This window comes from Toxorhynchites rutilus, chromosome 2 (genome assembly GCF_029784135.1).
Source record: "Toxorhynchites rutilus septentrionalis strain SRP chromosome 2, ASM2978413v1, whole genome shotgun sequence".
Classification (NCBI taxonomy): Eukaryota; Metazoa; Arthropoda; class Insecta; order Diptera; family Culicidae; genus Toxorhynchites; species Toxorhynchites rutilus.
In genome coordinates, this window is record NC_073745.1 from 117,452,359 (window position 1) to 117,468,195 (window position 15,837).

The following is a 15,837-nucleotide window of genomic DNA, read 5'->3' on the forward strand; positions in this document are numbered from 1 at the left end:
ATTTTCTTTTAGGAAAGGCTTTTTATTTTACAATTCTTCGATGTTTCGTTCAAAAATATATAACTATACACCCGCACTGGTACAGCGTTTACTCAGAAGAGAGCCGAATTTGAATATAATATATATGTGTAGAATATATATACAGTTCACAAAAGAGGCAAAAGAATAAAATTTATAAAGTAACTCTCTGGCTCGCTGGCTAGAGTGACACTGAAACACTGAACTTATTGAATATCCAAGTAGTTTTCCAGTATCTCTTTGCAGAATTACATTTCCATCGCTCCCAAAATCATCGTTCTCAGTGTAATAATATAAAAATTATATTATGCCAGCACCTCTCGCAGAACAGTAACAGAAAATCTGAACGGTGAATTTTCGTTTAGAGAAGGCTTTAAATCCGCACGCAGAATCAATTTCAATGTTTTGTTTTTGCCCACTCTCTCCACATCTAGCAGGTCGTCAATACTATAGAGTGATTCCAATATCATAGAAGACGAGGTGTACTCCTCCACATTAATACGGAATTTAAAATGTAGCTATTCAAATCAACCGCATGTCCATTTTACATCCATTGTCAGTATTAACCGCACTTCTCCTACATTGCAAAAACTTAAACTGTCCCATAAATTTGTTTTGTGATTTTTCACATAACATAATACATAACGCGACATAATGTTTATATACAGGGTCTTTCAGTTTAAACGCTCACGCAAAAAAAACGAATAGCTCCTTATAACTTTTTTTTTCGCTCCGTCGATGGTAACACTGCATTCCCCACTTCGGGAAGATAACATTCGGCTACTCGTTCAGTCTGATCAGATGGTTTTTAGTGTCAAGATGTACAATTTACAAGAACGTGTATTTTTAATGAAATCGTATTTCTCGAACAACCGAAGCCTTAATGAAACTTTGTTCTCTTATGGTAAGAACATTTCTCGTCGTCGATTACTTCCTCAGGGGGTACGTGAAGGACCGTTGCTATGTTAATAAGCTACAAAGAAGAAATAACTCGGATTTTCAACAGCATCGGAGTCGTAATGTTAGAGTTGTGCATGAAGGATTTTGTTCACCGTTTAAAACGCGTTAACGAAAAAAGGGGTGGTCACATCGAAAATGTCTTAAAATAAGCTTTGTTTTCGTCTTTTTTTTTAATAAAAATCGGTTCACTTTTGTAGAAGTTATTAAAATTTGTTGCTCGAGCATTTAATCTGAAAGACCCTTTACCCCACATACCAGAGATATGCAATATTCCAATTGTACAAAATAAATCATCACATCTACTACAGTTTCGCACTAGTCAGCGAACTTTTTTTCGGGCTATGAGAGGAGTGTTAGTAGCATCATGATAATGTATTCGATTACTCGGAAACCCTCGAAAGTGACCTACACCTAGTGTAGCAGCGATGTACATTTTTGAAATTTTCAATCAAACTCACAAATCGTGCGAGGTATAGATGCGTTATTCGTTTTCCGATTCGGTAACGGGTTGAACCGTCAATTCAGCTAACGGCACTGTGCAAATGGGCTCGTATGCATCGTCATTACACCGAGCGCAAGTATACACGCCTTTTTACTTTTAGACACCAATGCCTTTATGATTAAAACCCCTTATACATACGAACAGATTTTTTTTTTCTCGTCAGAGCCAATGAACGGTCAACAGTCTTCCTTGAGACTGAGAACTAATGTTGAAGATTATGATGATAATCGATTGGAGGGTTAGAATTAAAACACTCTTATTCGCCTCTATAACTTCAAAAATTCTTAACTATCTTTTTAAGGGGGTATTCTAGTTTAGAAACACGCATTTCGGACGTTTTTTCGAGCTCCGTAAAAATAAAGCAAAGAATATTTTTACTATACATTGTATCATTATTTGTTCATCTATCTTTTGATAATAGAACAAAAATTGAACGGAGAAAAAATATTCATAACTAGAATAGTTAAGAGCTGATGAAGTTAGAGAGCTAAAAAAAAAGTTGTACCATGGCGTACACGATTCCAGCCCTTCTGGTTATCTGAAACAAAAAAAAACAGATTCTGAATCAGTAAAGATTCCGCTATCGCATGAACCTCGGACAAGTCAAAAACATCTTTTTTGGCAAAATGGCGGCCGTTTGAAAAACAAAATGCGGTTTAAAACGCTTTTTCTCGCGTTTCGCGATTTTTTAAAAATAGTAAAACTTCAAGAACATCATATTTTAGAGGTTCATGCGATAGCGAGCTGCCTGCAGATGAATCGGTTCAGTAGAACTTGAGATATCGTGTACGCCAGTTTGAAAAAACTAGTTTCGAGAAAAACGCATTTGAAGTTCTTTGTTATGGCCGTACCAGGTTAGATACGGCATCACTAACATGGCTCTAGCTCCGTAAATAATACATTTTTCGACTACAGAAATATGAAAGAAAAAATTTTTGCTTTTTTTCAGATTTCTAGACTAGAATACTCCCTTAAAAACTACGAGAGAGTTGTTCTTGATCTTGTCATTGTTTGTGGGTGCGCTCATGTGCCAAGAGCAAAAGAAAACAAGCACCACTACAACGGATGAACTCGGGGTTCGACTTCATATGCTATTAGTGGTTTCGCGGTAAGCAGTCGGTAACAGACTTCCAAGATGGCCGCAGACTGGTTTTGACGTATTGGCTCACCTGGTAGTACCTGGGTCATGCGGATAAAATCAAATTGGTTATCAAAAAGAATTCAATAGAAATGTAAGAAGAGGAGGGGAAAAGTTACTTTTACTTTTCTTATAATAATCCACTACATATAGAAAGTATTGTTATTAAAGGTGAAAATAATCGAATTAATAAAACTGAATGAACTACATTTTTTCATCAATTAATGCTAGCGTTTCAAATCATAAGGGTCTAACTGACATTTTGGCAGATACTGAAATTTTAGTATTATTAACTTCTAAAAATGTATATGATTCACGACTATTTTTGTTCTTTGGCTACTTTTGCTTTTATGGCCTATGTTTATCCTTAATTATGGACTCTCTAATTCTATCAAACAAAGAGCTTTATCGTTTTCAAAAGCGATTTGGGTTTGTTTTCGATGTTAATCGTTTACCTGAATGAATCTATCCGTGCAATAGCAATTTATATGGAAAAGATATCCTTGAAAGAACGAAACAACATTGTATTCCAAGACATTAACAGAATAGGTTGGTTGAATACCGGATGCAGTAGAACCTCTTCCTCGGCATCCCGTGGTTTGACACAATGGTGCATAATTACTTTTTAACGATTTGTTTCACGGTTAAGGATAGACATAAGCATATAAGCGCAAGAGAGATGATTCTTGCAGTGTATGTGGATTTCCAACTCGTAGCAAATTTCACCTTCTCATTGGATCATCGAAATAAATTTGCATCTTAATCATGCCAACAGTTTTTTCCCCCTAGAGCACACAGATACGTGATGCCTCTCGTGATCCCGTCAGGAGCGCAAAATTAGAGACATCTATGAGGGTGCTCATTCCTTTCTCCACTGTGCGCTGAGATGATGTCGTTGCAGACAAGCATCTCTTTGTGACGTCTGCAGCCATCGTCCAAATGTTCGCTTGCAGTTTTTCCTGAGAGGGGGAAATGTGTCGCAATCCGAATTCCGACATTCCGGCAATGCAGGAAAATCAATATTTTGATGTTACGATCCGCATCGTCACACTGTTAGAACAATTATAAATACCTGTTTTGATGCCTGGTCGAAGCAAATGCTTCAGAATACTGCGAAATACGGCGAATAATATGAGCAAACAGGAAAGAGTCTCCTCTCCGCTCGGATGAAATTTGGTCAATTTCCTTAATTTACTATACTGCAGTAGGTTGTGAAAATACCAATTCACGGTGAAGAATGAATCATACACTTCGGAAGCACCGCAAAAAAAGGAGTCCCACTGACGACATCATCGGTGCGATGATCCTGAGAGAGAGAACACAGAAAACTCTCTCGAGTCGGACGACGTTCGTGTGGGGGTGAACAACAGTACACTATTGATGAATCACAAAATGGCGTTGCAAAATGTTACCACTTCGATTTTTTACAACAACCGAAAAAACTGCAGAGATAAAGCTGAATCCACTACCAATGTCCATTCTTCTTCTTGCAACAATAACATGAAGAAGCAAACGAAAAATCCGAGAGCATAATTTTCCAATATGGCTGCCGACTGTTTTTCACTGCTGCAGAAAATCAAATATGGTTTCCAACTACACCTTCGGCCATATACATGACCTTTATCAAGTTACCCCTGCTAGTTCCGAAAGAAAAGCTTCCGGAAAAGGGTGTCTGTTTGTATCACTATTCTAACTATTTATCTACTTTTATCGATTGATCGGGAACTACGAAGCAGAATTAACATTTTTTCACTAGCTAATTTACAACACTTACTATGAAAAATTAATAATTCAGATTCACTTTTTTCCAGCAGAAAGTTAGTCAGGACGTAGTGCCCCAACGTTGTTCACTTTATACTGTTTGGATGACCTTTATTCAGTCGTCTCCAATCTTTTCAACAGAAAACATCCATGGATATGGTGAATTTTCACTGAAATCTTCGATTTTTCACTGCCACCGAAAGACTCCCACTGCAATGGGGCACCACACACTGAGGGCTAGGAAACTATGATTTATCCACGTAGGGCACTCCGCTTTTGCTTCACAAATCCATACCGTTCGAAGTTTAGTGCGAAACTAAACTGGAACAATCGGTCCCTTTCGCCGAGTATGTGCGGCGCTCGGCCAAAGTCGAGCCGAGTTGTTAGTGTGTAATTTGCGCGAGCCTCCCACCTCCCACTTGGCGAGAGCAAGGATATCCATCCGAAGGAATTCCTAGCGAACCGAGAGCAAAAAGTGAAATGTGAAGAGCAGAAAGAGAGAACATAGACATGCGCCGTGAGAATCCGAGTTTGGTTTTCCGTTATCGATTCCAGATACATATGTATATTTGCGGGCGTTTGATAGGGTAAATTCCCCTAGCAGGTTTTGATTGTTTACTAGTGTTCCTGTTTTGGTTCCCGAATCGGGCTCAATTCTGGTTCGAGCCTTAATTCTTTTTTGGATCAAAACCACTCCTTTCCACTTCCCCAGATAGATACCAGGTGTACAAGTTTAAAGTCAAATTTTTTTTTAAAGAAAACGTACGTTTGTTTCGTTAAAATGGAATAATCTACTTGATTCGAATTATTTACATTTACTCATCTCTCTGGAAATTTGTGGATGCAACGCCAAATGAAGTGTTCCTCTTTAGAAGCAAAGCATTCATCAAGCCATTTTCCTACATTTTCGTAAGAATTGAAACGCTGTACAGTAAGTGCGGGTCTACGGGTAGTCGGGTGGTAGTCGGAAGGAGCCAAGTAAGTAACTTGTGTCAGAACTTAAGAACCAAATAATTCAATTGATTTTTTTGACGTATGACTACGTCTAACCGGAAGATATAGGGGGTGAAATGGAAATCTAGGCACTGAACAAGTAGGAAAAAATTCAAGATTTGGAACGCTTATAACTCGAGCATTTCTCAATAGATCGCAAAGGTTTTTACATCAATTGATAGGAAATATATCTACGCATCTATCATAACGAATAACATTTCATTTTTCTTGAGATAAATAATTGAATAATTGTCAAATATCAAGCATTGTCAAAATGCACTATGTCCCCTTTTTTGATTGGTCCATTTTGTGCTCCTCATATCGTACCGACCAAAACGGGCAACCAGAGCAGCAGCGAAATAGAATGAAGCACGATTGGAAAGGAAAAAGAAAAAATGAACGAAACATTGGTCGCAGTCTCACACATGCGTAATTCTCGAGCCAGCCAGTCAGCTTAAAAATCCCCGCTCCGCTGCCGTAACGATCATTCTTTGTGTGGACACCGACTGGACAACATCGTTGCTGGACGAGCTGGACGGCGAGGGATCGAGTGCCTTTCTCAAGGCAAGAGGGCGGAGGTGGTAGCGCTGGAGTAGAGTAGAGTTTTCAAAGGGCCTTTCTCAAGGCTAGAGACGAATGAACTGCAAAAGTTTAAAGTCTCTATAATACAATACCTTCCTTCCTTCCGTAACGATCATTCTCATTCAAACCGTACACCACATCGGTTCGCATCACAACACATCAACAAACCAAGCCAAGCAGCCATGTCTGGACATGGTAAAGGAGGAAAAGTGATGGGAAAGGCAAAATCCCGCTCGAACCGTGTTGATCTGGAGTTCCCCGCAAGGGTAGCTAGGCCGAGCGCGTTAGTACTAGTGCACCAGTCCACCTAGCCGGCGTTATATAGTTTCGGCCGCCGAAGTGATCGAGTTAGCTGGCAAAGCTGCTCGCGACGATAAGAAAAACCGCATTCAGAACAGAACACATCAAGACAACAACAGGCAGTTGCAGCGAGTGGCGAGTGGTAAACGCAATCGCAAAACGGCAGCTGGTAGCAGAAGAAAAAAGTTTGTTCTTTATACAAACTGCTTTGGTGGCAAATCCAGAACAAGGCGGCATCGAGGGCGTTCGAAATGGTTTTTTTCAAAACCACGAGTACTAAGTTTTCTAAATTGGAACCATTCCATAAAACAAGGCGCTTTTCAGGGCCATTAAACCTTCCAAAAAAGAGTTTAGGAAATACAGTTCAATGCTTTCTAAAACATTATCCAAAATAATAATAAAACACAAATTGATTTTTTCATAATTTGTTTGCCAGGATATGATGAGTATGTGAATTTGGCAGTTGTTCTGAGCTTATTGATTTTCACCAATTCTTAAATTGCGCTAGAGTATAAAACACGCGGACCCTAAAAAAATATCTTATTTTCTTTCAAACCGTAAACCCGTGTGGTTGTACGGCATCGGCATCGTGGACGTAACAAAGGAGGACAAGTTAAGGGAAAGGCAAAGTCTCACTCGAACCGTGCAGATCTCCAGTTCCCTGTTGGCCGCATTCACTGATTGCTCCGCAAGGGTAACTAGGCCGAACGGATTGGTGCCGGAGCACCATTATACCTAACAGCGATTATAGAGTTTCGGCCGTCGGAGTGCTCGAATTGGCTTGCAAAGCTGCTCACGACAATCAGAAAACACGCATCAAGAACAGAGCAGCTTCGGTTCGGCAAGGCAACAATTAGTTTCAGTGAGTGGCAAAGTCGCAATAAATGTAATTTACTGAACAATATGTCACAAGCTGGATGGGAAGAAATTTTCCAACTGTGAAAGCTGTGGCGAGTGGCAAACGCAATAGCTAAACAGGAAGGTTTAACCGAACAAGATGGGAATATCGAGTGATAACAAAAACACAACACCAAAGGTTCTTTTCAGAACCATCAACATATTCATAAAGAGTAAACAGTAAACTAATCAATTTTTCAGGTAGATAGGTAGGTATTCACGTAGGAGAAGAAAATAAAACAATATATTTAAAATATATATTTAACAAAAGCTGTCCCCTTTGTATAGTCCTACGTCACTCCGGTTATGTCCCCGACATTACCCACCCGTCTTTTTTATAATTCGTTTATTTTTACAGGCTCAGGCTCTGTAAAACTTATGTTTTTCAATAGCCAAATTCTTAACTATATTTCTATAACTACTACATGGGCTGAACAGTTCCGGTTTTTAAAACAGATGGTGCCACTGAAAATGAACAGGATTCATTTCGAGAAGTTCATCTGTCACTAGCTTATGTGTAAAGTTTTATGACATTTCGTTTATTTGTTCACAAACTACAGTTAATAAAAAATAATCGGCCGGTTTGTCGGCTAACCACGAATCGATCCAATTTTTGACTTCATCAAAATTGGAGAAGTGCTAATCAACCAGGCCATGTTGCATCGATCGAAAAAGGTAGTAATCGGACGGAGCAATGTCTGTAGAATACGGCGGGTGGAATAGGACCTCCCATTTCAGCGTTTTCAGGTATGTTTGACCGGTTTCGAGACATACGGTCTAGCATTGTCGTGCTGCAGAATAAGTTTATCGTGTCTTTTTGCTCGTATTGTGGCCGTTTTTACATCAATGCACAGCTCAAACGCATCAATTGTCGTCGGTAGAGGTCCCCCGTAATGGTTTCATTCGGTTTTAGCAGCTCATAGAACACCACACGCAGCTGGTCCCACCAAATAGACAGCATAGTCTTCTGGCCGCGAATATTCCGCGCGGCCGTCGATGTTGATGCATGGCCGGGGTATTCAAGCGTTGCCCGACGTTTAGGGTTGTCTTAATGGACCTACTTTTCATCGCCAGTAACGATTCGATGCAAAAAAAACCTTTTTTATGCCGTTGGAGCAGTTGTTCACACGTGAAAAAACGGCGTTCGACGTCTCGTGGCAAAAATTCATACGGCACCCAATGTCCTATCTTTTGGATCATTCCCATTTCTTTTAAACAATTGGATATGGTTTGCTGAGCTACTCCAGATGTATCTGCAAGTTCTTGTTGTATTTGTGACAGATCTTGATCGAGTAAAGCCTTAATCTTCAAACTTTTTTGGCGGTCCGGAACGTTCTTCGTCTTCCAAATCAAAATCACCACTTTTGAACCGTGCAAACCACGTCTGAAACGTTCGCTCAGTTGGATGGTCATGGTCATCATAAACTTCCACCAAAATGCAATGACTTTCTACAGTTTTTAACTTCATATTGAAGTAATGAAGTAACACTCCCCGCAAAAACACTCTCGTTGGTACGAAGTTCGACATATTCGAAGTGGTAACAAACTATGTTGTTTACGCTTCAACTTTTTCACATATACTGAAAAAGACGCGCAATGACAGTAGCCTTCCAACGAATGTCTGGAATGTTACGCCATCTGTTGTAAAACCGAAGAAACTTACCGGTACACCTAATAATATCAGTGCCGATTTCAAAATCCATTATTTTCTGGCTGTAGGGATAGACAACGCAAGGCCACACAACTCAGGGAGCATGGTTAAGATGTTTAAACGCATCCATAACTTCGGGTCTTCGCAGTCACATTGGTTGCGCGTTCGCTTAAAAAGCGATCGATCGTGAGTTCAAAACTCAGGGCCCTCAATTGACCTCCTTTGTGTTGTTACAGAATCTACGTGGACGTAGACGCAACAATCATCACCGACGGAGATCGATCCATGGTCAAAATAAGATCAATTCATCCATACAACTGCTCTGCTCTGCAAGAAACATCGGGCTGTCGTTTTATTAATAATACGTCAATGATAATATCAACCGTCTCCGCTGTCCGGTCTAACTGGACAATGAATGAACAGAAGGAATACTCTTACGCCTAATATGGCAACTGTGTAATGTGGTATTTATAGACATGTGACATGTACACGTTTGAAATCCGGCTGTGTTACAGCTAAAATACTAATGAGCCTAAATAAATGAACACAAGGGTTAAAAAACGCATCCATAATATAGTTCGCACCTGGCAAAAGTGGAAAATGAGAAGTGAGTGAAAAGAAATTGGGATCAAAGGAAGATTGCAAAAATCTATTGTTAGAGTTTTTCGCCAATAAGTACCAAGACTTTTATGAGAAAGTCATTATGGGCCATTAAAGGCTACCTTTAGAATGGTAACAAATTTTAGAACAAAACGGAGCCTCAAGCAGCATATTTGACCAAAATCGGACAATCCGAAGCATATTCAAAAAAGTTTCGAATTTCACCCAAAAATAATGTATTTTCCCCAACCTAGACATGACGGAGTAAATTGTGCAGCAATTGATTCTAGCTTTGTCGATCATTTTTCTAATTCTTTTGTCTTTGTTGGCTACAAGTAGTGCGATGGTATGGTCCTATCCTGATCAAAAACAACACGCTCTTGCAACAACAACAACAACAACAAGCAAAGATTAGTTTAGACGCATCATGACTTACCATTGTAATGTTAAGCATGGAACAGGATTAAGAAAAAAATGCATTAATTTAACATGACCATTACGAAAGATCGCAATTTCACCGGTTAGCTTTGTAAGGTTTGGAAACATATTATAGTTACCGGAGGCTAAATGTGGTAAATAACAGTTCGGCTGAAAAGTTCATAAGGTTGACGTCTAGATGGCGCACCATCTTTCAATGAATACGTGTCAAAATTTGACAGCAATCGGTCGATTGGTTCGTGAGTTACAGCATTGAGAGTAAAGCAACTTTTGTTTTAAGTTCTTCTTTCTTAACCCTTTATGGCCGAAACAATTTTCCTTGAAAGAGATCCTCTCATCTTCCAACGCTAATCTTTTTTTCGACGTAGAACTACGGGTGCCAAATTAGAAAACAGGTCACGTTTTTATGAAATAAAGTTAATGTTAATAACTATTTTTGCCGCGAACGGATTTTGACGATTTACATACTAAACGAATCGGAAATTCCCTAAGATTTGTTTAATATGCTATACATTTGAATCCCCTGGTTTGTAAATGGTTAAAATTCTTGAAAACTTCAAGCGTTTCCATTTTCCCATACATTTGTTCCGTCCATTTGTGTGCTTTCCCGAACAGAGCTGTCAATAACGAGCAACGAAGGGGAAATCGTAGGATTTAAAGTCTCTGTGAACAAAGGAAAATAAGAAGAATGAAGGGGAACACTTGCCTAGAGTATAAACAGTAGATCTCGCTGAGGCAAACTTTCAGACTCTCTGCTGTTGTGTTGAGCAGTAACGACGTGTTTTAGCTTGCTCGTGTGTCTAGTAAAAAAAAAAGTAAAAGTGTTAGTTCCCTCGCGCTGGACGTCGACGTCCCCATGAATCAAGCCGCAGGCAAAACGCGCGCTGGCGCAAGTGGTAGCAGCAACGGGAAGCGCTCCCGGTCTACAAACGTCGCCGAACTATCGGAGGAATCTCCTGATCCGTCGGCTAAGAAGCTGCTGGCGAACAATCGATATGCTGTTCTCGAGAATGGTGACGAACCGAAATTGAAAAAAAAGGAGAAACTGCCGCCGATCTATGTGAAAGGCTTCCCGGAGGGGCTTCATGCTCGAATTGCCTTTTTCATCGAGAAGGGTTTGAGGTGCACCATCCGCCGTAACACGGAGGGCTTCAAGTTGATGGTCCCTGGCATGAGTCACTACAAGGCCGTGCTGGAGATACTGAAACAGCGGAATTGTGAATATTTCTCTCACGACATCGAGGCTGAGAAACCGCTCAAGGTGGTGCTCCGCGGTCTCCACGATATGGACTCCAAGGAATTATCGGCTGAACTCGAGAAAATTTCGAGATTTTCAAAATGAAGCGGCACGACCAGACCCGGACCTACCGTGACCAACTTTATCTCGTTCATTTCGCCAAAAACTCGACATGCCTGAAGGACCTCCAGAATATTCGGGAGCTCTTCTATATCGCAGTTGTGTGGGATCGCTACAAACCGGTCCACAGAGACGTTACCCAATGCTCGAATTGTTTCATGTTTGGGCATGGCACACGAAACTGCCACATGGCATCCCGCTGCATTAATTGCGGCAAAACCCACGATGCTGATGCTTGTCAACACATGAAGGACGGTGTCCCTGTCTGCGCGAACTGCGGAGCCGGTCACAAACCCACCAGCAGTACGTGTCCGAAGAGGGCGGAGTATATTGAGATCCGAAAGCGTGCCTCCGTCAATAACCAACCAGGACGAAAGCGCAACCCACGTCCACCAGCAGCCAACGATGCGCAATTTCCCGCACTTCAACAACGCCGTGCAGCTCCAAATCTGCCCCCTCTTCCACTCAACAATGTTCGGAACCGTAGCGAGCCCACCGCCCCCACCGCAAGCAACCAAGTGGTTCCTAGCGGCTCCTCAGTGCAGCATCGGCTCATGGACGCAGCATCTCAGCAGAATCAAACCCCCCTCCCGGGTCTGTCGTACTCGCGTGTTACATCCGGCACGACCGCTGAGGGCGCACCTTTGAATGATAAGGAGCTTGTTCTGCTAGTCTCCGAGGTCATCAGGATTCAACGCACATGCAAGACTTTGAATGAACAGCTTGAGGCTGTTCTTGCCCTCGTCTCCAAGTATGGACCGTAACATCCTACGTATAGCTAACTGGAACGCTTGCTCGCTCAAGAGCAAAGCCATTGAGAGCGTTGACTTTCTCAACGAGCACAAGATAGACGTTATAATTATCACGGAAACGCACCTTAAGCCTGGTATAAACGTCTTCCTACCAGATTTCCGGCTCGTGAGGCTTGATAGGACCAGCTCCAGGGGTGGTGGCGTGGCCATCGCACTAAGGCGAAATATTTTCTGTCAGCTGCTTCCAACCTTTGAGCTGAAAATCATCGAGGCCGTAGGGGTGGAAGTCTCTACCCCCGTCGGTCCCCTCACCATAGTAGCAGCTTACTGCCCCAGACAATCAAATGCACGGGACGGCTCGGCAGCAATTCTTCGAAGTGACATCATCAAACTGACCCGGCGGCGACAGCAGTTCATCATCGGTGGCGACTTAAATGCGAAGCATCATGCGTGGGGCAACAGCCGTAGTAACCAGAACGGTTTGATCCTGCACAACGATCTACAAGAAGCACAGTACACCATTCTGAGTCCAGACGGTCCCACCCGGCTGAGCCGGTCCGGTGTTCATGCGACCATTGACATATTCATCACAAACACGATTAACATCTCGGAGCCTGTCGTCCATCAAGAACTCAGTTCTGACCACTACCCGGTGGTGATTGAAGTGGGCTCCTCCGCCAACAGATTCCAGATTTCGCGACGCAACTACCACCGAGTCGACTGGTCACAGTTCCAGCAGTGCGTGGACACCGAGATCGACTACGACTTCGTACCTGAGTCAACCGACGACATCGATCAGTGTCTTCAGACCATCGACGTGGCAATCTCCAGGGCTAGAGACCGGCACGTTCCGACTTTAAGACTGGTGAGTAATCCTCTGAACCTTGACAGGATAACTAAAAATTTAATTAGACTCCGCAACACCATCAGACGCCAGTACCAACGTACTGGCCTTCCCCACCTGAAGACCAACTGCAACCGTCTCAAGAAAATCATCCATGCCAGGATGGTTGATCTCAAAAACGAACATTTCTCAAATCATCTTCGCTCCCTCCCAGATTACGCTAAACCTTTTTGGAAAACTGCCAAGATCCTAAAAAACAATCCGCGACCCGTTCCTCCACTCAGATCATCGGATTCGTTTTCATCTCTGCTTATTACATCTGCCGAAAAGGCGAATGCGCTTGGTCAACACTTCGTGGAATCTCATAATATTGGTCGCTCCATGGTGAGTCCCCACGAGCCTATCGTCGAGGAGGTTGTGGCTAGTGTCGCTGAAATCCCCATCGTTCTACCCGAGGAATCGAGAATAACGGCTGATGAGGCGATAGCTGCGGTACGTAACATGAGAAATATGAAGGCTGCCGGGTTTGACAGTGCGCTCAACCTCGAGTTGAAAAACTTGAGCGTTCGCTTCTTTGCGCACTTGGCCACGATTTTTAACAAATGCTTTGAACTTGGTTACTTCCCTTCTCGCTGGAAGTTGGCCAAAGTAATTTCCATACATAAGCCTGGTAAAGACCCTACCAGCGCCAAAAGCTATCGCCCCATCAGCCTCTTGTCGTCCATCTCGAAGTTATTTGAAAAGCTGATTCTCAGTCGTTTGCTGGATTTCGCAAACCAGAACAACATCTTCCTCCGTGAACAGTTTGGTTTTAGGAAAGGTTATTCCACACTCCACCAGCTTGCACGAGTCACGAACATCATCAGGCGGAACAAGTCCGTATCCAAAACATCTGCCATGGCATTGTTGGACGTCGAAAAGGCGTTTGACAATATCTGGCACAATGGTCTTGTGTTCAAGCTACACCGTTTCAACTTTCCGATCTTTCTAGTCAAGATAATCGGTAACTATCTTTCGGATAGAACTTTTCAGGTCTCTCTGAACAACGCGCTCTCCGATACGTTCAACGTTATCGCGGGAGTTCCTCAGGGTAGCCTCCTAGGTCCTATCCTGTTCAATGTCTTCACTTCGGATGTTCCTCCCCTACCTGATGATGGTGTGCTGTCGATGTTCGCTGATGAAACCGCCATCATCTACAGGGGTCGAGTGATACGTCCGCTAGTCAGGAGATTACAGAGAGGCCTGGATGTCCTGTTCGACTACTTAACATCCTGGAAGATTCGCATCAACGCGGCGAAAACACAGACCATTATATTTCCGCACTCAAAATCACCACGACTTGTTCCACCTGATGATGTGAACGTCCACCTCAGCAACACTCCCATTAATTGGTCGAGTGAGGTTGTCTACCTTGGTCTCAGTGTTCCAAACTCATTAAGTCGCTATACCCGCTCATCACGCGAAAATCCACTCTGTCGCAAAGAAACAAGCTTGCGATACATAAACAGATCATTCTACCGGCGATCGAATATGGTTTGCCAATCTGGGAGGGATGTGCAAATTGCCATCATCAGAAGCTGCAGATCATCCAGAACAAGATCCTTCGGATGATCCTGGATAGTCCACCAAGGACCCGAAATACTGAGATCCACCGTCTGTCTGGTCTTCAGGTGCTGGAAGAACGAAAATCTCAAATCCTGTCTAGGTTCAGGGGGTCTTGCCAGCAGTCTCCGCACGCAATCATCCGGGAACTGGTCCCATAATTTTCAAATTTTTAATTAGATTTTAGTTAGGTAGGTTATCAAATTTTTCAAATTAATAATTAATACATCCCTCTTTACGGGAACATATGTAAACTAGGCTCACAACCAAAAATTTCAAACAATTAGTAAATCCAAAATGTACCAAAGATGCCGGGCCCCTAAGGCTGAGAAATTGATCTGTAAACCAAATTTTGTAATTTTAAAAAATCCTCAAATAAATGAACTTTAAGCTTTAAAAAAAAGGCAAACTTTCATTCGGCATCGGACTGTTGAGCAATCCAGATCACTTTGCTTTCGCTGCGCTTCGATCTAAGATTGGACCCCACCAGTGGTAATCCAACTTGGATATCGTCGTGTAGTTTTCTCAGTTCATTTTTCGCGTTATTCGTATCGTGTGTTTTTCTTTCCGCGTCATAAATTAGACGCTTCGCGTGATGTGTGATGTGTAAGAAGAAGAGGAAGACCCTGTAAAAAACGAACGCATTGCCAGGGGCAATAAAATTTCGAAGCAAGCGTCATCTAATGATGCACCCGATGTTGGTGCAATGAAAAGCGCTCGCACTGAACCGAGCCTTCGCGAGTGTGACACCGCATCGAATAACAGCGAAGTAGGCGATTTCGGCGCGTCGATCGAAAATGTAAACGCCGTTACCCAGGCAGCAACCAAAATCAAGCTCCCCCCGCTGGTGGTGAAGGCGGTCGCTCTTGACAAACTCATCAGCGAATTCGCATCGATGGGTGTTACAGCAGAGTATAAGCTGTGTGGCATAATTCAGTCTTTTTCCAAGCAGGGCTTCGTTGGTGCCTTTGACATTGCATCAATGCATTAAACTGACGTTATGGCGAACCAGGCGTTAAGGTTGTGCGCCAAAAAATTATTTGGGGAATACCAGGCATCTTGAATGTCGTACTGGAATGTTATAAGTTATTTGTGTTCACGTGCCTGTCGCAAAACTGCCTTCAACTAGTATTGCATTTGCGCTAATCTTGATAGTGATGAAGCAATGCTACTGTTTTCGAGGTTGTTGATATTAACAAAAAGAGTTTATTTTGCTTGTTTAGTCACCAAGAAGAAAGTAAATGTCATTCTGGAATTTTGTATGTGATTATGTTTCGCTTGCCAGTAGCAAAACTTCCTCCACAAAGGGTGACAGCTGTGCTTATCTCGAGCATGAGAAAATAATGCAACTTGCCAGTAATATGACCAGAAGCGTTTCTTTTGAGAATAGCACAAAGTGATGAGAAGTGTTTATATTCCTAGTAGTTTCAAGCCACCAATGT

General features: G+C 42.3%; 1 protein-coding gene across 9 annotated transcripts in view; it reads right to left on the bottom strand.

Annotated features, from left to right (window-relative positions):
• The window catches only part of LOC129769292 (kinesin-like protein unc-104), a 202,933-nt gene that overhangs the window by 116,115 nt on the left and 70,981 nt on the right, over positions 1-15,837 (bottom strand). For 5 of the 9 annotated variants that reach the window (XM_055771436.1, XM_055771437.1, XM_055771435.1 and 2 more), the window contains exon 1: positions 4,393-4,703. The exons of 2 other annotated variants lie outside the window; for them this stretch is intronic. The gene's annotated coding sequence lies outside the window, so the exon portion shown is untranslated. Of the gene's footprint in view, positions 1-3,690; positions 3,714-4,392; positions 4,704-15,837 lie in introns of those variants that run through there. 2 more of the 9 variants (XM_055771438.1, XM_055771433.1) reach the window with 2 other exon arrangements.